Below are 24398 nucleotides of genomic sequence, written 5' to 3'. Positions count from 1 at the left end.
TGCTGACCTGTCACTTAATGAATGAAATAAAATTCAATTCTGTGTTAGTATTTTTGTTTCTGTAATAATTAATGCACACACTGACACTTTTTTCACCAGATATATTGTATAGGCTAATCGTTTACCCACTAGTTATGGAAGTGGTATGCAAATAATTTAGTTTTGGAAACTTCGTACTGGTTAAACTGACATGTTATAATCGTAGGAAATCGGAACTTCGCTTGTTATGATAGTGCAGCCGCATAGTTATTACTTCCTGGAGAACACAGGGAAAGCATTTCTTTAAAAAACAGAAGACTGTACGTAGAGTTCGCACTGCTCAGCAGCTACAAGAAACATGACCGCTGTCTCAGCTGCGTCACTAGCGAAATATGACTGATGTGCTTCACCTTCCATCGATCAGAGAAGTGGAAATCCAGAAGACACAAATCTGAAATATACTACAGCAGTCGGCCGATACATTAGATACATATGTCAATATCCCTCAAGTACGCTGCGTTTGATATGGAAATGTCACTGTGCCAGTCTACATTCTCCCTCATGACTACTTCAGCTAGTGCAGCGTTACATCTGAGTTGGTACCACACGATTCGCAACGATGACACGATTTCTGTCCCACAGTATGTATCACTTTCCCATTGTTTCTTACTTCTTTATCGCACTGCTTTGCGCATTTCTTCTGCCCCACACCTCAGCTAACTTTTTTTTTGTACAAAATTGTTAAGGCTTTCGTGGCCACTTGTTGACAAACTGCCACCGGCAATGGAGGGTGAAGCTTTGACAATGCCAGCCACTCGTGCTGGCGAAACGTCAGAAAAATCATTAGATGAACGTCGGCCGAAGAACCCGAGACAGAAGCCAATAGGTTTTTTTTCGTACAAAATTGTTAAGGCTTTCGTGGCCACTTGTCGACAAACTGCGTATTGGCTTCTGTCTCGGGTTCTTCGGCCGACGTTCATCTAGTCTTCTGACTGGTTTGATGCAGCCGCCACGAATTCCTCTCCTGTGCTAACCTCTTCATCTCAGAATAGCACTTGTTGTAACCTACGTCCCCAATTATTTACTGGATGTATTCCAATCTCTGTCTTCCCCTACAGCTTTTGCCTTCTACAGCTCCCTCTAGTACCACTGAAGTCATTCCCTCATGTCTTAACAGATTTCCTATCACCATGTCCCTTCTCCTTATCAGTGTTTCTCACATGTTCCTTCCCCCCCCCCCAATTCTGCGCAAAACCTCCTCATTCCTTACGTTATCAGTCCACCTAATTTTCAACATTCGTCTGTAGCACCACATCTCAAATGCTTCGATTCTCTCCTGCTCCGGTTTTCGCAAAGTCCATGTTTCACAATGCTGTGTTCCATACGTACATTCTCAGAAATTTCTTCCTCAAATTAAGGCCAACATTTGATATTAGTAGACTTCTCTTGGCCAGCAATGCCCTTTTTGTCATTGTTAGTCTGCTTTTGATGTCCTCCTTCCTCCGTCCGTCATTGGTTATTTTAATGCCTAGGTAGCAGAATTTCTTAACTTCGTCCACTTCGTGGCCATCAATCCTGATGTTAAGTTTCTCCCTGTTCTCATTTCTACTACTTCTTATTACCTTCGCCTTTTTACGATTTACTCTCAATCCATACTCTGTACCCATTAGACTCTTCATTCCGTTCAGCATAATTCTTCTTCACTTTCACTCAAGATAGCAATGTCATCAGCGAATCGTATCATCGATATCCTTTCACCCTGAATTTTAATTTCACTCCTGAACCTTTCTTTTATTTCCATCACTGCTTCTGCGATGTACAGATTGAACAGTAGGGGCGAAAGGTTACATCTTTGTCTTACACCCTTTTTAATACTAGCAATTCGTTCTTGGTCGTCCACTCTTATTATTCCCTCTTGGCTGTAGTATATAGTGTACATGACCCCTCTCTCCCTATAGCTAACCCCTAAATTTTTCAGAATTTTGAAAATCTTTCACTATCTTACATTGTCAAACACTTTTTCCAGGTCGACAAATTCTATGAACGTGTCTTGATTTTTCTTTAGACTTGCTTCCATTATTAACCGCAATGTAAGAATTGTCTCTCTCGTGCCTTTACCGTTCCTAAGGCCAAACTGAACGTCATCTAGCGCATCCTCAATTTTCTTTTCCATTCTTCGTTATATTATTCTTGTAAGCAACTTGGATGAATTAGCTGTTAAATTGATTGTGTGATAATTCTCGCATTTGTCAGCTCTTGCCGTCTTCAGACTTGTGTGGATGATGCTTTTCCGAATGTCAGATAGTATGTCGCCAGACTCATACATTCTACACACCAACGTGAATAGTCGCTTTGTTGCCACTTCCCCCAATGATTTTAGAAATTCTGATGGAATGTTATCTATCCCTTCTGCCTTATTTGATCTTAAGTTCTCCATAGCTCTTTTAAATTCCGATTCTAATACTGGCTACCCTATCTCTTCTAAATAGACTCCTGTTTCTTCTCCTATAACGCCAGACGAATCTTCTTCCTTATAGAGGCTTTCAGTGTATTCTTTCACCTATCCGCTCGCTCCTCTGCATTTAACAGTGGAATTCCCGTTGCACTCTTAATGTTACCATTCTTGCTTTTAATATCACCGAAGGTTGTTTTGACTTCCCTGTATGCTGAGTCTGTCCTTTCGACAATCTTTTGTTTTTTTTTTTTTCGATGTCTTCACATTTTTCGTGCAGCCATTTCGTCTTAGCTTCCCTGCACTTCCTATTTATTTCATTCCTCAGCGACTTGTATTTCTGTATTCCTGAGTTTCCCGGTGGATTTTTGTACTTCCTCCTTTCAACGATCAATTGAAGTATTTCTTCTGTTACCCATAGTTTCTTCGCAGTTACCTTCTTAGTACCTATATTTTCCTTCCCAACTTTTGTGATGGCCCTTTATAGAGATGTCCATTCCTCTTCAACTCTACTGCCTACTGAGCTATTCCTTATTGTTGTATCTATAGCCTTAGAGAACCTCAACCGTATCTAGTCATTCCTTAGTATTTTCGTATAGCGCTTCTTTGGTATTGTTTCTTCCAGACTAACGTCTTAAAATTCAGCCTACTCTTCATCACTACTATATTGTGATCTGAGTGTGTATCTGCTCCTGGGTACACTTTACAATCCAGGATCTGATTTCGGAATCCCTGTCTGACCATGATGTATTCGAACTGAAATCTTCCCGTACCACCCGACCTTTTCCAAGTATAACTCCTCTTGAGATTCTTGAACAAACTATTCGCTGTTACTAACTGAAACTTTCCCTACCACGTTCAAGCTTCTGACATTCCAAGCCCCGACTCATAGAATGTAATTATTTCCTTAATTATTCAATCTTTTTCTCATGGTAACCTCCCACTTGGCAATTTGGGTTTAGGAAAGGTAACGGCACCAGAAAGGCGGTTCTGAAGTCGCGTTTGGTATTCGAAGCAAGAGTAAATAAAAATAAAAAAATGGTGTAAGATGATTGAAATTCTGAGAAAAGTACGGATAATCTGTAACAAAAGGCAGGTAATAAACAATACCTACAAGAAACAAAATGGAACAATAAGAGTGGGTGACAAACATCGAAGTGGTCGGATTTAAAATTAATCTATACATCGAAGAAGCTGTGATGGAAAGAAAAGAAAACTTCAGGTTTGGGATTCAAATTCAGGGCGAAAGGATATGAATAATAAGATTTGCCGATGGCATTGCTAACCTCTGTGAAAGCGAAGAAGATTTAAAGGATCTGTTGAATGGAATTAAGAGTCTAATGAATTCAGAATATGGATCAGTAAATCGAAGATATACGAAAGTAATGACTAGTAAAGGAAGTTAAGGAATTCTGCTACCTGGGCAGGCAAATATCCCATGACAGACGGAGCAAAGTCGAAATCAAAAGCTGACTAGCATTAGCAAAAATGGCATTTCTGACCAAGAGAAGTCTACTAGTGTCACACATGGGGCCTAATTTGAAGAAGAAATTTCTGAGACTGGATGTTTGCAGTACAGCATTGTATTGTAGTGAAACATGGTCTTTGGGAAGACTGAAACATAACAAAATCGAAGCGTTTGAGATATAGTGCTACAGAAGAATGTTGAAATTAGATGGACTGATTAGGTACAGAATGTGGAGGTCCTCTGGAGAATCGGCGAGGAAAGGAATGTATGAAAAACACTGACAAGAAGCGACAGGATGATAGAACATCTGTTAAGATATCATGGAATAACTTCCATGATATGAAAGGGAGCCGTAGACGATGAAAATGATAGTGGAACAGAGCGATGAAGTGCTACTGTTAAATGAAGAGGTTAGTAAAGGAGAGGAATTCGTGATGGGTCGCGGGTCACATCAAACCAGTCAGAGGATTGATGATCCAAAAAAACAAACAGAAAAGTCCCGACAGTGCACAGTTGGGAGCTCAATATATCCAGCAATATTTATACTATCCTTCTCATTCAACAACGGCCATTCCTATCACAGGTCGATACCAGGACGAGTGTCTCTCGTGAACCTTGAAATGTATCATCACTTGGTTCGCCCTTCTCTCTCCAGCACCAATCCTCTTTGGTGGTCAACTGTTCAAGACCAAGACCAGTTCACAATTTTAGGTATCAGCGTGTCATGATGGTGGTCACGTTTTCGGCTGTCAGTAATGCGGTGTTCAAACACATTTGTGATCTCGATGCATTCATGATTTTTGGGTTTCAGCGGGGATTTGATATCCACCATTAATGCCCGATCCGTAGTGGATTGCTACCTTATTAACTGCATTGAAGAAACACTCGTGATACTGGTAGGTGGCGAATATTTTTCAAAACCAGATTTGGTGGAGACATACCTGCAGCGTCAGCTGGATTCCACCTCTGAACAAACCAATGTCATCAACACACCCTTTGGGTTGAACCGTTATTAGCGCCTATGGTGCTCCTTCCATTTTCCACACATTTTTAGAACAGTTAACACAAGGTGTTCCGCGCTGTGCCACCTACGTTGAAGACCGTCATGGGTTCCTCACGGCACGACCTTTAGAGTCCGTTCACTAAATTGCAAGAGGCCTGTCTCAAGTAGAAGCTGCAGAGCTCTTAGCTTCACCAGACAGGAATCATATATTTTGGTTGTCTCTTTTCGAATGATACCTGAACCACGGAATCTGAAGGAATTCTAATCGTTTCTAGGCAAAGTAAATTATTGTTTGAAATTTCTCGCTACGTCGTGAATATCATTCATCCGTTGAATAAACTGCGTAAAAAAGAGTTCCTTTCTTTTGGTATGCAGACTGAAACAGTGTGTTCACCAACATAAAGTTGGTTACCAGAACATCACCAAATCTTGGTACCTTTACATCAGGCAAATTGCTCTTCCTTGCAACAGTTGCTTCCGAATACGGGGTTGGTGCTGTCTTGGCTCATATAAATCTGCAGTTCTGAACAGCCTAACGTGTATGCCGCCAAACCTTTCAGCTGTTCAGCACAATTCTTCTCAGATGGAAAAGAAAGAAAGAAATCTCTAGAGGTTGTTTATACAGTCTGGAATTTCCATGTTTTACTCTATGGGAACAAATTTCACCTCATCATCGACAATAAGCAACTTGTGGCACTTTTCAGCCCGTGTTCACGACTTCCCAACAGGAGTGCGCAGCAGCTCCAGCATTAGGTTTTCTTTTCAGTGTGTAAATCACTATAACATCCATTACAGATCCACAGAAAGAATGCTGACATATATTAATTACCCATGGGACCTAGCCCAGCCATTGACAAAAACCTTCGAGCGGTCTAAGGCGCTGCAGTCATGGACTGTGCGGCTGGTCCCGGTGGAGGTGAGAGTCCTCCCTCGGGCATGGGTGTGTGTGTTTGTCCTTAGGATAATTTAGGTTAAGTAGTGTGTAAGCTTAGAGACTGATGACCTAATCAGTTAAGTCCCATAAGATTTCACAAACATTTGAACATTTTTTGACAAAAACCAAAGTTGTTTTCTGATTGATGATCACTTACAGCATGCCATGGGTAGACTTTGGATTAGGGCACGGGCCACCTGACAAGAATCCATGTTCTGACAAGTAGTTAAATTTGTGTGCAATGGTTGGCCCAAGAGATGGCTAGCCAAGGATTCTGATCACTAACTGCACCTATTTCCTGCTCCGTCACCATCTGGTGGTAGTCTCCTTCTTAGCACAGATTTGGACAACACTCACATCGTCATCCTTCTGGTCCTATTGGCTTATACCCTTGCTTTCCTATACAGTGGCCATGGGGTATGACCCACATGAAGATCGTCACATGGTGTTTTGTCTACTGGCCTTGCACTGATTCGGTAACTGAGAAGATTATCCACGAATGGAAACAGCATGTCAAACAGCAGGAAGCAAGACAAAGAAATTCCACTCCACGGCCCATGCCACAGAAGCCATGGGACTCCTCTCCACGTAGTATTTCTGGCTCCTTCTGTAATTTTATGTCACTCATGATGGTCAACACACTGAACAAATACCAATACATCCATCATATGTGCTGCACCACCACAGAAGCTATCTTGTGAGCTCTCATCCAGATGTTCAGAACTGACAGTTTACCTCAAGCGATCGCCTTTGATAACACCCTGCAGTTGAAACCAGTATTGTTTGAAGATTTCTGCACCTGCAACGGTATTACCCACCTCACATTCAAAATTGAATCAGGAGGCCGAATGTATTGCCTGACACTCGTCAGCAGATTCTGCCACTGATTCTCAGCATTTACAATACCACCCCACTGCATGGCAGAAGCTTGGCAGAGATTTTCCGCAGCCGGCAACCCCTGCATCTGTCCTGCCAGTGCAATGGCCCAGGTTTACTCGCACCCTTCGCAATATGTTCCAGAGACATGCTCTCAGCTGGTGACCTGGATCAGTTATGATGAGTCTCAGTAATACAGTCTGTGAATGGCTCAAATGGCTCTGAGCACTATGGGACTTAACATCTATGGTCATCAGTCCCCTAGAACTTAGAACTACTTAAACCTAACTAACCTAAGGACAGCACACAACACCCAGTCATCACGAGGCAGAGAAAATCCCTGACCCCGCCGGGAATCGATCCCGGGAACCCGGGCGTGGGAAGCGATAACGCTACCGCACGACCACGAGCTGCGGACTCAGTCTGTGAATGTTCACTGTGGACATCATCGGTGTCGCTCTCCAGGCATCAGAATCAACTGCTACCTTGGTGAACTGCTGAGAGCTTACAATGACTATTTCACGTGACGTCCAGCAGTCAATTATATGTGCATTACTACAATTGTGGGTTGAAACTCTGGAGCAGCATAAGCAAATACGCAAACTATCTTGCCTCTTTCCTCAATTCCTAGCTCTTCACAAGGAGTGTCAACAGCACCACCAGCATGTAATTTGCAACGGACACAACAGCATTACTGAATTGTCTCCACTCCACATCATCCACAAGGGTCAAAATGAACAGTCTAAGAGGACTAAAACTTGTGGAAAGCACAGCTAACTGAACACCTGGAGGACTGTATCTTGTGTCCCAGAGATTTAAGGTGCTGCTATGTCTTCAGCATATCTGGCAACAAACCTATCAGATTCCAGTGTCATTCCAAATCCCTCCATGTTATGTGCCACTGTATCCGAAATACCCAACCATTCCTAGGCTGGTAAACGCACCATGGATACATCATTGATCATGCCAATGTTACACCCTTCTTGTGCCACTTGTAAGATTACCAATAATACCCATTATTACAGCCCTCCCATAGAGCCGACATGGGTCAGACCATCATTTGTATTCTAAACTCCTTTGGCTGATAGTTCTGGGGGCAGACTGCTACACACTGACCAGCAGTTCACCTCCACGACCATAGTTGATGCCGTCGGCAGCGGTGGCCGTGCGGTTCCAGGCGCTTCAGTCCGGAACCGCGAGACTGCTACAGTCGCAGGTTCGATTCCTGCCTCGGGCATGGATGTGTGTGATGTCCTTAGGTTAGTTAGGTTTAAGTAGTTCTAAGTTCTAGGGGACTGATGACCTCAGATGTTAAGTCCCATAGTGCTCAGAGCCATATGAACAATAGTTGATGCCAATGGGGAGCCCACCTGCAAGGGTGCTCCTTTCCAGGCGCTGGCACAACAGGGGCCCCATCACTTGAGGAGTTGTTGGATGGTGACACCGTCAAGTTGAGGCAGCCAGCCGTGCCAAACACAGAACCGACGTTTATCAGTGGCTCCCTGGATGTAGCAATCCTGCAAGAGCACCCATTGGCACTTCCTGCGTCATCATCGCATCTAGCCCTCACAGCTGATGGCGAATTTTACATGCCAGTTCAGTGCCGTTACCGCTCCTGGCTCTCCACTGTCCAGGAACTTCTGGCCATATGCGCAGTCAGTCCAGAGATAGCTGACGACCCAGCCCTGCGACGGCATTGCTTCATCAGCCGCCAGAGATCCAATGGAGGTGAATATCGTCACCATGTAGTTGCAGCTGCGCCCCTCCTTGGCCACACTAGTCCATCGCCAGCAGTAGACCCGCCAGTTTGCCTCCCATACCCCCCCCCCCCCCCCCCGGCTTCTTCCGCTGACTTCTGGAGAGTCGGCTCCCCAAAGGGGTGGAGGGGTGTGCCCTCGTATGCTGCCGCCAACACCACCACAATCGCAGAGCTCGTATTTGGCGCCATCTGCGAGAGACAGAAACAAGACTGTCTGCATCGTATGCAACCAGCGCCACCGCCACCGCGGTCTATGTGGGAATGGCATCTTGTCAAGAGTGTGATCCACTTGCTCTTTCATCGGTTGTGGTCAGTGTAGCTTCCATTTAGATTAGGACTGTTTCGCGATTTTTCTGTAATGGACTTTTGTCTGTTACTGACCTCAGTTCACATGCATGTCTAATTCTGGTGTTCGTCACTGCTGTTGTGTGTTCAGCGTACTTGGTTGTTGTGATAAGAGCAGATACAATAATATGGGTGCATGTAATCATACAGTACTGTTTCCAGTTCAGCGCAGAATTTATCTTTCACGAATGTTGAATGTACCCTCGAAAAACATCCAGAGGACAAACTCGTTCCATACTTAGCAGGCTTGTCTGGAGAGATGGCATTCACTGTTGCCAATAAGCAGCATTGACGTTCACACAAAGCTGTTGAAAACGGAGCTGCACAGACACAGTATTTCAGAAATTTCACAATAAAAATCTTGTAGTCTGAGGTCAGACATCCTTGGAAGCTAGCAGTGCAATGCGAGATCCACACATCTATTATGGCTGATTCATCAATGCAGAGTCGAACTCTTTAAAGAAATTTACGCCACCAAGTTGTAATTGAATTGCACCTGGCGCAACGAAGAATGAAAAGCACCCTTCTTTCCTGTGTTATCTCCACAAGATGCACATTGTGTAACGAACGAGTTAACGAGCTATTTGCACCAGAGGTACACCTACCAACAGTCACGTGAACTGGAAACTGACAATCAGTACCAAGGTACAATTTTTGTTTCGAAACGTAATTTGAAATTCAGTCCAAGACCGTATCTGCATTTATGTACAAGATGTCTTGTGAAATCGGATGAATCTTTTTGAAAAATATTGTATTACGAAAGTTTGAGAGCGAAGTATCCTTCCCCTTCGTTATTAAGTGACTGCTGGTATGACTGCCGATATTATCAGTCCTCTTCCAAGCATTTCCATTTGTTAACCCCTTTGCTCCATTTCCAGCTCGTTAGGATTTGAATGAAAATAGCCGATCTCTAAAACGCTACGTATTTCAGACACATCATTCTACCCATTGCGGGTGAAAACTGAAAAAAATAACTATATAAAACAGATCAAATAAATTCTCCTCTTAAAAATGTGTGTTAAACTTTTTTTTGATTTTCAAAACTTCACATGATATTGCACAATAGTTAAAACATCGACGCTTCTGTGATAACAGTGGTAATACTGTACCTGCACGAAAATAACAATGCTCATGTTGAAGTTGAAATGATTGGATGTGTGGAAACATACAAAGCAAGGGGGAGGGAGGAAGGCGGAAAAACGATTGAGTTAAGAAGGATTGTTCTTAAATACAGCTGAAAGGAAGGGTATATCTGAGGAGGAAAGTTGCTTGAAGTAGAGGATAGATTAATGTGCATGGAAGGTGAGTTATGGATGTAGTTGTACAGCTGTGTACGTGGATTGTTAATCGTTTGTTTACTATTGAGTTTGCTGATTTATATATTGGGTCCAAACGTGCAGCATGTTACATTGGCAGCGTAGGCTGAGGTGTCTAAGTGACCAGGGGTTGTGGAGACGGGTAGATATTTGAATAGTTACAAAATTCATTAATACGTCTATTACTGGATGCAACCGACAAAAATTCCAATATAATTTGTTTCAATGAGCACAGTAATTATGAAATATTGAACTGGATCTCATTTAATAATTTCCCAAAAACACAGTAAAAAAATCTTCGTGAGAGAAATATCAAGATCTGTACCTCAAATAACAGTAGAATTAAATCACATTCAAACACATTACAAAATTTCAAAATCCATACTTAAGTTATGACTTAAATTTTTCAAAATCTTTAAAAAGAGAAGAAAATGGAGACACCGATATCACGATTTATAATGCATAATATTAGCTTGATAATTAAGATTTAAATTACACAGAACAAAGTAAGTCCAAGAGACAGTTGCATAAATAAGGTAAACACACACAGAACTTTCACGGCGCATTACAACTTACAATAACTGAAATTCATTTCCGTTATACAGGGTGTTTCAAAAATGACCGGTATATTTGAAACGGCAATAAAAACTAAACGAGCAGCGATAGAAATACACCGTTTGTTGCAATATGCTTGGGACAACAGTACATTTTCAGGCGGACAAACTTTCGAAATTACAGTAGTTACAATTTTCAACAACAGATGGCGCTGCAAGTGATGTGAAAGATATAGAAGACAACGCAGTCCGTGGGTGCGCCATTCTGTACGTCGTCTTTCTGCTGTAAGCGTGTGCTGTTCACAACGTGCAAGTGTGCTGTAGACAACATAGTTTATTCCTTAGAACAGCGGATTTTTCTGGTGTTGGAATTCCACCGCCTAGAACACAGTGTTGTTGCAACAAGACGAAGTTTTCAACGGAGGTTTAATGTAACCAAAGGACCGAAAAGCGATACAATAAAGGATCTGTTTGAAAAATTTCAACGGACTGGGAACGTGACGGATGAACGTGCTGGAAAGGTAGGGCGACCGCGTACGGCAACCACAGAGGGCAATGCGCAGCTAGTGCAGCAGGTGATCCAACAGCGGCCTCGGGTTTCCGTTCGCCGTGTTGCAGCTGCGGTCCAAATGACGCCAACGTCCACGGATCCTCTCATGCGCCAGAGTTTACACCTCTATCCATACAAAATTCAAACGCGGCAACCCCTCAGCGCCGCTACCATTGCTGCACGAGGGACATTCGCTAACGATATAGTGCACAGGATTGATGACGGCGATATGCATGTGGGCAGCATTTGGTTTACTGACGAAGCTTATTTTTACCTGGACGGCTTCGTCAATAAACAGAACTGGCGCATATGGGGAACCGAAAAGTCCCGTGTTGCAGTCCCATCGTCCCTGCATCCTCAAAAAGTACTGGTCTGGGCCGCCATTTCTTCCAAAGGAATCATTGGCCCATTTTTCAGATCCGAAACGATTACTGCATCACGCTATCTGGACATTCTTCGTGAATTTGTGGCGGTACAAACTGCCTTAGACGACACTGCGAACAGCTCGTGGTTTATGCAAGATGGTGCCCGGCCACATCGCACGGCCGACGTCTTTAATTTCCTGAATGAATATTTCGATGATCGTGTGATTGCTTTGGGCTATCCGAAACATACAGGAGGCGGCGTGGATTGGCCTCCCTATTCGCCAGACATGAACCCCTGTGACTTCTTTCTGTGGGGACACTTGAAAGACCAGGTGTACCGCCAGAATCCAGAAACAATTGAACAGCTGAAGCAGTACATCTCATCTGCATGTGAAGCCATTCCGCCAGACACGTTGTCAAAGGTTTCGGGTAATTTCATTCAGAGACTACGCCATATTATTGCTACGCATGGTGGATATGTGGAAAATATCGTACTATAGAGTTTCCCAGACCGCAGCGCCATCTGTTGTTGACAATTGTAATACTGTAATTTCGAAAGTTTGTCTGCCTGAAAATGTACTGTTGTCCCAAGCATATTGCAACAAACGGTGTATTTCTATCGCTGCTCGTTTAGTTTGTATTGCCGTTTCAAATAAACCGGTCATTTTTGAAACACCCTGTACATGCACATGTCAACAACAGTTGTGGAACACAAAAGCTGTAATGGCTGGATCCAGGTCAAGGGTACTGCAATCGTTTAGCCGAAGAAATTCTGTAACCACTGTTTTAGCAGTGGAAGAATTAATCTGACACAGAATTTCCCAAAGTAAGTTGTAACAACGTCTAATGCGAGCCACATTATGCTATGTTAGCAGTAGCGCCAATGCTATTTCCCTTGAGTAAGCGGTCGGCAATAGCCTACAGACTGCAGATTCAAAATGAGACTTGCACAGGGTGAAACCAGTGTGACCGCAAAAGAATTCACAAACTGCATTTTTTTTAGTCATCAGTCTTCTGACTGGTTTGACGCGGCCCGCCGTAAATTCCTCTCGTGCTCCAACCTCTTTATCACAGAGTATCACTTCCACACTAGTTCTCAGTTACTTGTTGGATGTATTCCCATACAGTTTTTACCGTCTACAGTTCCCTCTAGTACCAGGACCGAGCGAGGTGGCGCAGTGGTAGCACACTGGACTCGTATTCGGGAGGACGACGGTTCAATCCCGCGTCCAGCCATCCTGATTTAGGTTTTCCGTGATATCCCTAAATCGCTCCAGGCAAATGCCGGGATGGTTCCTTTGAAAGGGCACGGCCGACTTCCTTCCCTAATCCGATGAGACCGATGACCTCGCTGTTTGGTCTCTTCCCCCAAACAATCCAAACCAAATCTAGTACCAGCAGGTTATTCCCCGATGCCGTAGCACATGTTCTATCTTACTGTCCCTTCTCTTTGTCAGTGTTTTCCACATGTTCCTTCCTTCGCTGATTCTGCAGAGAACCTCCTCAGTCCTCATTATTCTATTCTCTTCTGTTGCGATTTGTCCACTGTCCATGATTTACAACCATCCAAAGCTGTGAAGTGCTCCAAATTCTCATAAATCTCTTCCTCAAGTTAAGGCCAATGATTGATACCAGTAGACTTCTCTTAACCAGGGATTTCCTATTTGCCTATGCCAGCCTGGTTTTCATATTCTCCTTGCTCCGTCTGTCATGTGTAAGTCTGCTTCCAAAGAAGGAGAATTCTTTAAATTTTGATTTTAAGTTTCTTTCTATTCTCATTTAAGCTACATGACTTTACCTTTGGTGTTTTTTAGTTAACCCACAATCCATATTTTATACTACTTAGACTGTTCGTTCCACCGAGTACATCCTGTAATTAATCTAATTCACTGAGGACAGCAATGTCACCAGCGAATCATATCACTATCCTTTCACAGTAGGGGTGAAAGACTGCATCCCTGTCCGGAACAGATAGCAATTGATAGTAGCCTCACCAATGTGGACGACGGAACTGTCGAGGGCTGCAGCGGAAGTTTGGAAATAGCTCTAATGTACAAGATGTAAAAGAGAAGTAGCCGGCCGGGGTCCTTTGGCACACCAGCAGTGGTGTGAAAGATATGTGAGTTTGTGTGGCTAATTGTTGACATGCTAGGTAAGACAGTGGTGGAAGTAGGACGCTATAAGGCGGACAGAGTTAACTCACTGTATGTCTAGCTTCAAGTCCAGAATTTCATAACCATTCCAAATATTTTTGCATATCAAGGGAGACAATTATGGTGAATTTTTGTTTACATGGTTGATAAGGCGTGAAAGTTAAAGTGGTGGACATTGACAGAGTAGTTAGGATGGGAGCAATATTGGGTGCTGGGAATGGGTGGGTGTGTTGCTATGTGCTGATGGATTCGCACAGTATGGATGCTTTCCGGGATCTTGCTCGAAGCTGACATGTGGCTAGCAGATTCTTAAAAGGAGGTCTGTGAGGATGGTCTATCTGATATTGGGGAGAGTAGAGTTACATCTACCATCTATGGCAACTACTTACCTCCAGTAACTACCTACAATCTAAATGAAAACCATCAGCAATGGCGGCTGAAGGCTTCAGGTATAAGGAGTCTCCTTTCTTCTACCAACGGCCTTTTTAAAGAGGTTAGTGGAGCAGATAGGGTTTCAGGGTAACTTCTTGGCCTTTGGGTGGGAAACTGCCCGTGAAAGGCGGAAGAATCAGCAGATATCAACGGCATAAGGATGCAGAAGGCAATGGAAACCATTGCATTAAGGATGCACAATGTGTTTCCATAGCACATACGACTCGCAATTGAAAAGGTGTCATTAACTTTAGGGCGTGCAACCGCATAAACTCCAATTTCTTTCTGCTGTTTCGGCCGTATACATTTCGCCCATCTTCGGAGTGAATCGACAAACTGAAGCTACGCCACTCGCTTCTTCCTTTTAAACCTGCGAACTGCGCCACTGCGCTTACGGCCACAGATACACAAGCGCCAGAAATGTCGATCGATGGCAAAGAAGTATGCGTAAAACGAATTTGTGGCTATGAAATCGATCCATGCTGGGATATCCATGTATCATTATGTATTAAAGAAAGCGGCGAATGCCTCTAGTTGTCGCTAAAACTATCATATTAATTCAGTTCTTCCCCAAACGAATATCAGCTGCTACTTTCACCAACGAATCCCAAAAGTACTGCACTAGCTTATCAAACCTATGTGACTACGAGTCGCAACACCCTCTAAAGTTTGTTTTGAAACGTAAGTTCGTAGCATTTGTAGATTTAGAGAAATATTTGTCCAAAGTTGAATTAACGAAATTTTCAAGGAAGCAGAGATAAAAGACATGGGACAAAAGTTTATTTACAACCTGTACAGAAAGCAGGCTTCAATTATGTGAGTCGAAGAACCTGGAAAGAAGCAGTGGTTGAGGAGGACGCGTAGAGTGGTAGCCTATCCAGTGTTATTCAATGTGGAATGAGCAAGCAGTAAAAGAAACCGCGGAGAAATTAGGAAAGGGTATTAAAATTCAGACGAAAGATATGAAATCATGGATGTTTGTTAATGACACTGTAATTCTGCCAGGGGCGGAAAAGGACTTCCAACAACAATGGATAGCGTCTCGAAAAGAGACCATAATCATCATCATCATCATCAGCCAATTCAATCATTAAATGATGTGGCCTCTTCGAGTCGTGGATTCAGGTAGGCTTTCAGCAGTCTTCTCCAAGTGGGACGGTCTTGGGCAGTTCTCTGCCAGGTGTTACCAGCGATCTTCTTGATGTCTTTGTCCCATCTGTCTGGTGGTCTTCCTCTAGGCCTCCGGTGCTCTCTCGGACTCCACTCCAGTACTAGCTTCGTTCATCTGTTGTCTTTTCTCCTTGCGACGTGGCCAGCCCACTGCCATTTCAAGGAACCTACTGTCTCTAAGATGTCATTAACCTTCGTCACAGACCGGATGTCATCTGCCCTTTTTCTGTCCTTTCTTGTATAGCCCAGCATTGATCTCTCCATGGCTCTCTGTGCTGTCCTAAGTTTCCCTTTTGTAAACGAGTTCAGTGTCCATGTCTCGCAACCATACGTCATCACAGGAAGAATGCATTGATCAAATACTGCTTTCTTCAGATTTACTCGCATTTTTGATCTGAATACTGTTGAATTCTTCCCAAATGCTTGCCAGCCAAGATTGATGCGTCGATAGATTTCTGGCCTTATGTCTCCCTTCATATTCATTAACAGATAGGCAGACAGACAGATGGGCAACAACTGCCAGTAAATTATCAACTGCAAAAAAGAAAAAAAAATATTTTTGTATGATATAAATACCAAATAACAACTTTAGGGTTTTCCCTTCACTTGTAGTAAGTAATCTCCCTTCTGGTCGAATTTCATGACTCTACGTGAGTCGGAAGTACCCTGCAGGTTTTGATGAGCGGGTTTGCGAGTATCGAAACATGTGATGCAAAAAGAGATAGTGTGATGAATATCAACATAACTAAATAATGTCAATAGATTGTGGTCGATTTAAATCAGACGATTCTGTAGGAATTAAGGATTATGAAAACTTACACTGTTCTTACTTTACTACTACCACTTGAGTTTTTTGACAATGTATGTTGTTCATCTCTCCATGACCTTCACCCTCAATCTAAGGGTAGTCCTAAGGCCGTCCTTACATTGTCAAGGCCTCCATCTACGCCACAGACGATACGAGGACACCTATGTTTTTCTTCAGTTGTGCTAACACTGGCCAAGTTATATTTGCTACGCAGCTACATTTTCCTTTTCTGAAATCAAACTAAACCAGTGATTGTCCAGTACGTCTTCCAATTTTTGTGCTCAGCACCTCAGTCGGTAAAAACGGAACCCTGATAGGATCACTTCGTTTTCTGTTTATCTGTCTGTCCGAGTGTTAAGCCTCCTTTTTCTCAGGAACGGTGTAGTAATCAAGTTGAAATTTGTGTCATATACTAAGGTCTAGGGTCCATTTGTGCTGTGAGCTTCTAAGTCAGTGCAATCAAAAGATACCGTCATTTATGTAACATGTTTCGATACTCGCAAACCCACTCATCAAAAGCTGCAGGGAACTTTCGACTGACGTAGAGTTATGAAATTCGACAAGGAGGGAGATTACTTAGCACAAGTAAAGGGAAAACCCTAAACTTGTTAATTGGTATTTATATCATACAAAAACATTTTTTTCTTTTTTTTTTTGCAGTTGATAATTTACTGACAGTTGTTTCCCATCTCTCTGTCTGCCTATCTGTTAAGACCTCTTTTTTCGCTAGAACAGATATAGAGATCAACTAGAAATTTATGCAAAAACGTAAGGTCTACGGCGCTGCAGATAATTAAAGCTTCTAATTCAATGCGATCAGAAGACAGGGCCACATTTCACAGGTTTTGATACTCGGAAACTCAGTAATCAAAATTTATAGGTGAACTCTGTTTACACGTCGGGACTTGGTTAAGTGGTAAAACGCATGAGATCGAATCACGGCCTGAACACGGATTTTCAGTCTTGATTTGTAACGTAGCGCTCAACTCTCAATGATTTGAGATGTCGGCAGAAAGAACACGGAGTTAGGATTCCACAGTAAACTGCAGGTCTCCTTTCTCTGGTTAGATAACTGGTATGAGTTAGGGAAATGAAAGTCGCCAAAGTGCCGTCAAATAGAAAGAACGGCACGAGTGCACTGAGCCACTCGAAATTATAATTATTAACTACATTATATAAAGCATTAAGTTCGTACGTGAGCATTCTAGTCGCACTTGTCCAGTTTTTTATTTTTTTTTTTTTCTGGACAGTTTGTACTAAAACGATACGACGAGCCTTACTGCGATCGAGATGGTTTCTTGAGAAACGAATTGAGGATACGAACCTATGTCCTATGACAACATGGAACGACCCTTCAGAGTGTGGAAAGTAGTACCGGTCAACTGTGGCTCCAGGTCACCCCTTAGGAACCAAACGTGAGTTGTCACGCTGACGTACCGCAAACGAAGCCTCCCGCATCGGGCCTGACTGTATTCACTTCGTTAAATTTTGTCTAAGGAATCCATGCCGATGACGTAACAGAGACCTCTAAGCGCAGTGATGGCAGATGAATCAGCAGACAAATTCACGTTTGCTGCCGAATGGTTGGTCTAGCGACAGGCGTTGAACTCTTTCGTTCCATCACTCAGTATCGCTGTTTGCTGATGTTTAAGACATATGTTGCTATCCTAAGTTTGCTTCTCGAATCACCCTCTGCAATACTTCGAACTTTGTAAATATCGTTTCGATTCACTGTCGTGTATAGTTCTCGACAGGAGTTTAGAAGTATGACCTGTCAGACTAATCTAATATTTTTCTCTTGTACCGGCAGGTGCCATTCTCAGCAACGTGATAATAATTCTTTTATGAAAATCTGGTGATAAATGACCCATTTTCGGAACTGTTTTTTAGAGCTCACATAATCTCTAGTTCCTAAATCTGTCACAGCTTAACCTTACATGTCTATAACTAAGGGCGTTGGAACTTTAATAGCGGCGACTATTTATTTACAGCTCGTACAAAATAGATACGTGTTTCACAGTTTTACTAACCGTCAAAGTAGTCACCAGCATTGTGTATAACCCGTTGCCAGCGATATGGAAGTCGTAGGATACCCTTAGCAGTGCCAGTTGCGTTGACAGTTCGAGTGGCGCGGTCTCTTGCCCTACTAATTTGTAGCAGTTCTGAAGCGAATGTCGTGAAGTGTTTCCTTCAGTTTAGAAATCGAGTTGAACTCACGAGGACTTAAGTCAGAGGAGTGCAGTAGATGGTATAGCACTTAGCAGCCCCATCAGTCAAACAAATCAGTAACAGCTTGCACTGTACACGCTTGAGCATTGTCCTGCAAAATGATGGTCAGGTCCGGCAGAAAGTGTCGTCACTTCTGTCTCTAAGCTGTACATAGGTTGTGTTCCAAAAATGAACATCTTCTGAGAGCTTCTTCTTGTCATCTGGTGCATATATACCAAGGTTTTTGTGGCCTACGTTGCGGTTGCGCTTTTAGCACCGCACAGAATGAGTTTCTTGGAAGCCTGTGGTCATAACAGCGCCAGATTTGTTCCTTTAAATAGGCTAAAAGAGGTACGCTTCTTTTTCTTTGAAGCCGTTGCTACTAACAGTTGTGAAGTAACATGATCCCTATCTACATGTCTGGATTAACTAAGGAATCGCTAACGTTGGTCTTTACTCTGCTATAGCGCAAGACTACTTTTTTCTTGGGAGACCCTCCGTTACCATACCAGATGGTTTCTTTGTTCAATTGTTGAGATGATCCCGACAATCGTGATGAGATATCTAACTGCTGAATATTATTATCGATATGGAAACGACAATCACTAAATGTGGAAGGATCGTACTGAAACGCTATAAAAATAAAATATTAAGTCCTAGTATATTAATTATTCATAAAAAAGCTGCTCAATGCAATCGCTTATGATACTTTATGACCAAACGATGACAAACCATCCTGTTGGGATTCATGACGCGTATGGGAATTTAATGCCTCCCTCAGATGATTTGCAATGTGGGTGCCTTTCAGAGGGTGATTCAAACTGTAGAATAGCTATCATGAAACTAATTCATTACATAAAATTCTAGTTCAGCACAGTGGAAACGAACTTAGTATCAGTATTAAATATTAATTTTCTGTGGTCCCTTATACGCACGAAAAAGAGCACCTTACCGGACAAACAGGGGATAAGACGTTTTAAACCCTTAAAGAAGCCCTTAAAGAAGGGATGCCATTCGACTGTCTCACGATTGATCACACGGGGGAGGGGGAAGTGGTGGGGTAACACAAAATCTAACATGTCAGCTAAAAATTTAATTTTCTGATAACATCTGATCATCATGCATTTAGGAATAATTTCACTAGGCAAACTAGTACCATCACAAGAAATTGAAACTGTTAATATTCTCATTCACAGAATCGTGTTCTCTGGTAAAAGTGATTATTAACCGTAAAACACAGGTTTCGCGATACTTGGCTCCCAGTCCTCACAAAGTGCTGACATGATTCCACCAAATTAATAGCCCATATTTCAATTACAATTATTAAACTCGCTCAAGGCGATGGGAAGAAAGAATAATGAAACGAACTACAAGTTACAAAGAAACTTGTGTGACTATCACCCACGAAAGACACCAATTCCGCTGTGTCAATGAAATTTCTCTATCGTTCAGCATTTCGCTCAATTAACACTACGCTCAACCAGCATTTTCTAGTCAAGACAAGACACGGAACATGGAACTTATCAACCAATAGTGTAATAGTGTAATGTGACCATATAGGTACATACAACTGAACAACCAAGTATCAGCACAATACCTTAACTTATACAGTGATGCGCCAAAGAAGCTGGTACAGGCAGGGGTATTCAAATACAGAGTATGTAAACAGGCAGAATACGGCGCTGCGGTCGACAACACCTATATAAGACGAAAAGTGTCTGGCGCAGCTGTTAGATCGGTTACTGATGCTACAATGGCAGGTTATCAAGATTTAAGTGAGTCTGAACGTGGTGTTATAGTCGGCGCACGAGCGATGGGACGCAGCATCTCCGAGGTAGAGCTGAAGTGCGGATTTTCCCGTACGATCATCTCACGAGTGCACCGTGAACATCAGGAATCACGTAAAACATCAAATTTTCGACATCGCTGCGGCCGGAAAAAGAACCTTCAAGAACGGCACCAACGACGATTGAAGGGAATCGTTCAACGTGACAGAAGTGCAACACTTCCGTAAATTGCTTCATATTCCATATGTCAGCATGCGAACCGTCAACGAAACATCATAGATATGGGTCTTCGGAGCCGAAGACCCACTCATGTACCCTTGAGATGACTGCACGACACAAAGCTTTACGCCTCACCTGGGCCCGTCAACACCGACATTGGGCTGTTGATGACTGGGAACATGTTGTTTTGTCGGACGAGTCTCGTTTCAAACTGTATCAAGCGGATGGACGTGTACGGGTATGGAAACAACCTCATGAATCCATGGACCCTGCATGTCAGCAGCGGAATGTTCAAGCTGGTGGAGGCTCTGTAATGGTGTGAGGCGTGTACAGTTGGAGTGATATGGGACCCCTGAAAGGTCTAGATACGACTCTGACAGGTCACACGTACGTAAGCATCCTGTCTCATCACCTACATCCATTCGTGTCCATTGTGCATTCCGACGGACTTGGACAATTCCAGCAGGACAATGCGAAACCCCAAACGTTCCCTAATTGCTACAGAGTGGGTCCAGGAACACTCTTCTGAGTTTAAACATTTCCACTGGCTCCAGTCTCCCTAGACATGAATATTATTGAGCATATTTAGGATGCGTTGCAACGTGCTGTTCAGAACAGATCTCCACCCCGTCGTACGGATTTATGGGCAGCCCTGCAGGATTTGTGGTGTCAATTCCGTCCAGCACTGCTTCATAAATTAGTCGAGTCCATGCCACGTCGTGTCCAGGCACTTTTGCGTGTTCGTGGGGGCCCTACACGGTATTAGACAGGTGGTGTCTTTGGCTCTTCAGTGTATATGAATCTGTTCGTATCCAAACGTCAACATCATTAAAAAAGAGGAAACAAATCTGGAGCATTAGAAAATACACATCTACGCTTCCTTATTATGCAGACAATCAGGTCCTGGTAATAGAAAAGGAGGATGGTACTGTTCCCAAGAGAAATAAAACAAAAGCATCCAATTATATTCTTCTCCCTATCGTCGGCATAAATTCGAAATGAGAGAACAAAGATCGGGACATAAGCAAGTCACGAAATCGGAAACTGCGGAAAAGGGGGTGAATGTCCTACACTTTTCAGTTCCATTGGCGATTTCCAGCATTCCTCTTGCATTGATGGAATTTTGCGACGTTTGTAGTGGCCTGAATGTAGATGATATGCTAAATATTAAACCGCTTATAAAACATAACAAACGCTATGTTTTGTTTAAAGTCTACTGATTTTCCCAGAGCCTGGTCTAGCGAACACTTTGTGTCCTGTCACACTGTAGTGAATGCTACTGCGTTCTTGGTATTCCCATGAGCTCCTGACACAAATGTTTTCATTGCCAGTAAGATGATTTATTTTTCAAGCTGCAGAAGCTGTACAGGGTGTTAGGTATGAAAGTGGACATATTGCCATCAGAGGTACCCAGTTGAGTGTGTTAGTTGTTTTTTTCTCTGAATCTAATAGTCTTCCCACAAACACGTCGTGTGGTGTTTTACGCACCGTCATTACTGCACCAGTAAGTTCACTACGCCTGTCAGTGTGGACATGCCTTCATACATCAGCACCCGACCTGCTGCTCAGAGGAAAAAATAAGCATTAACGGCTTGCTCTTGCTACGTGTACTTTGAGGTACTACGCAACTTAAAAACATACTACTCCTAATAGCTATAATCATTAGTCTGTAAATGAAGTAAATACTGATGCAATGTTCAGTATAAAGTCCTCAGTTAGCAATAAAAATAAATGTGCTTATACCCCTATCACCCTGCATATGAATCCCAGTGGCTCATTTTATAGTTTCTCTTATGCTCCTTAGAGTATAGCAAACTCTTTCGTACTTCCTAGTGAGAGACAAACTGTGTATCCTGCCCGTGCACGGAATGGAGCATAGATTGCATTACCCGTTGCTATTCAATGTCCGAATATTTGCTGTCCACAGAAAATAAGCGAATTACTGTGTTAAACCTGTAATCATTCACTTCTACTCATGATACTAAAAAAGTTTATCTTAGATAATTTTAAGTATCGCTAAATATGCGCTTCATGTTAACAGTTTGAAATATTACTCAATGTGTGTGAGTGTACGTGTGGGTGTGCGTGTGTGTGAGGGAGGGGGTGGGGAGGGGGGGGTAGTTATTGTAAATGTTCAAATATATGCAGCACGTTGATTAAAGTTTCTATTAGTAATAGAATACACATTTCGTTTACTTCATATTTCATGCATTTGAAGGAAGAAAAAAGACTAACGTCACAATGTCGCTAGTTTTCAGTGAACGTTCTTGTAAGTAGAACGGTACAGTTCGAGAAGAGCTGCAGAGGTAAATTACGCGAGTGACTGAATACCGTACACGTTACGCTCACTGAAACTGCAATTTACTCTGCCGTCTACAGATTCTGCTTGAAAGATGTGTGGTTGTGTTGTGCATCGCTTCCCCCTGGAATGAGAAATACGTACTCCAGACTGGCATTCGAGAAGTTACGTAGTTCTCCAGTATTACCACACGGTCTCGTGGCTAACAGCTATGTAGCGACCTTAATTACACGAGTTCAACAAAAGCGAACATGGTGCGGCAGTTGCTATGAATTACTTCCTTGACAAATGTGTTTCTTATTGTGTGTGTCAGGGACAGAAACGGCTCCCTGACGATTTCACAGGTGGGTCTCCCTTGATCAATTCTTGTCCGAGCTTTTATTAGCTACTTCCGAATGAATATCGCTTGTCACTGACATCAACCATTTCTTTTTACATTATCAGTGTCACAAGTAATGTTGGAACAAAGTATCATATATCTTTTAAGAAAAGGATACCTCTCGATTGTATGCGCCATGCGTCTACAAATAGGATTATGTATTTTGCTCACATCTCCGTCCACCGACAGGTCCTGGTCAAAGGTCTTTTAGAAAATGATAGAATGTTTTTATTCAATATAAAGTCTGCAAAGGATCACTAAACGTTGTATCCAATCGCTGTTGGATCAGCTTGGTGTTGTAACTATAGACAACAGAGAGGAAATAAAATCTTAAATTCTTTATTTGTAAACACATTGAGGCGACAAAAATCATAGAATTGCGACATGCACGTATACAGGGTGTTACAAAAAGGTACGGCCAAACTTTCAGGAAACATTCCTCACACACAAAGAAACAAAATAGTTATGTGGACATGTGTCCGGAACGCTTACATTCCATGTTAGAGCTCATTTTATTACTTCTCTTCAAATCATATTAATCATGGAATGGAAACACACAGCAACAGAACGTACCAGCGTGACTTCAAACACTTTGTTACAGGAAATGTTCAAAATGTCCTCCGTTAGCGAGGATACATGCATCCACCCTCCGTCGCATGGAATCCCTGATGCAGCCCTGGAGAATGGCGTATTGTATCACAGCCGTCCACAATACGAGCACGAAGAGTATCTACATTTGGTACCGGGGTTGCGTAGACAAGAGCTTTCAAATGCCCCCATAAATGAAAGTCAAGAGGGTTGAGGTCAGGAGACCGTGGAAGCCATGGAATTGGTCCGCCTCTACCAACCCATCGGTCACCGAATCCGTTGTTGAGAAGCGTACGAACACTTCGAGTGAAATGTGCAGGAGCTCCATCGTGCATGAACCGCATGTTGTGTCGTACTTGTAAAGGCACACGTTCTAGCAGCACAGATAGAGTATCCCGTATGAAATCATGATAACGTGCTCCATTGAGCGTTGGTGGAAGAACATGGGGCCCAATCAAGACATCACCAATAATGCTAGTACTGTAGAGCAATGAGTCGCATGTCAAAACAAGCACCGAAGTCAACATTACCTTCCTTCAATTGGGCCAGCTGGCGGTGAATCGAGGAAGTACAGTACTTACTGACGAAGCTAAAATGAGCTCTAACATGGAAATTAAGCGTTTCCGGACACATGTCCACATAACATGTTTTCTTTATTTGTGTGTGAGGAATGTTTCCTGAAAGTTTGGCCGTACCTTTTTGTAACACCCTGTATAGAAGGCGGTAGTATCGCTCACACAAGCTGTAAGTAGGC

Source organism: Schistocerca nitens, chromosome 5 (genome assembly GCF_023898315.1).
Source record: "Schistocerca nitens isolate TAMUIC-IGC-003100 chromosome 5, iqSchNite1.1, whole genome shotgun sequence".
Lineage (NCBI taxonomy): Eukaryota > Metazoa > Arthropoda > Insecta > Orthoptera > Acrididae > Schistocerca > Schistocerca nitens.
This window is presented reverse-complemented; position numbering follows the sequence as displayed.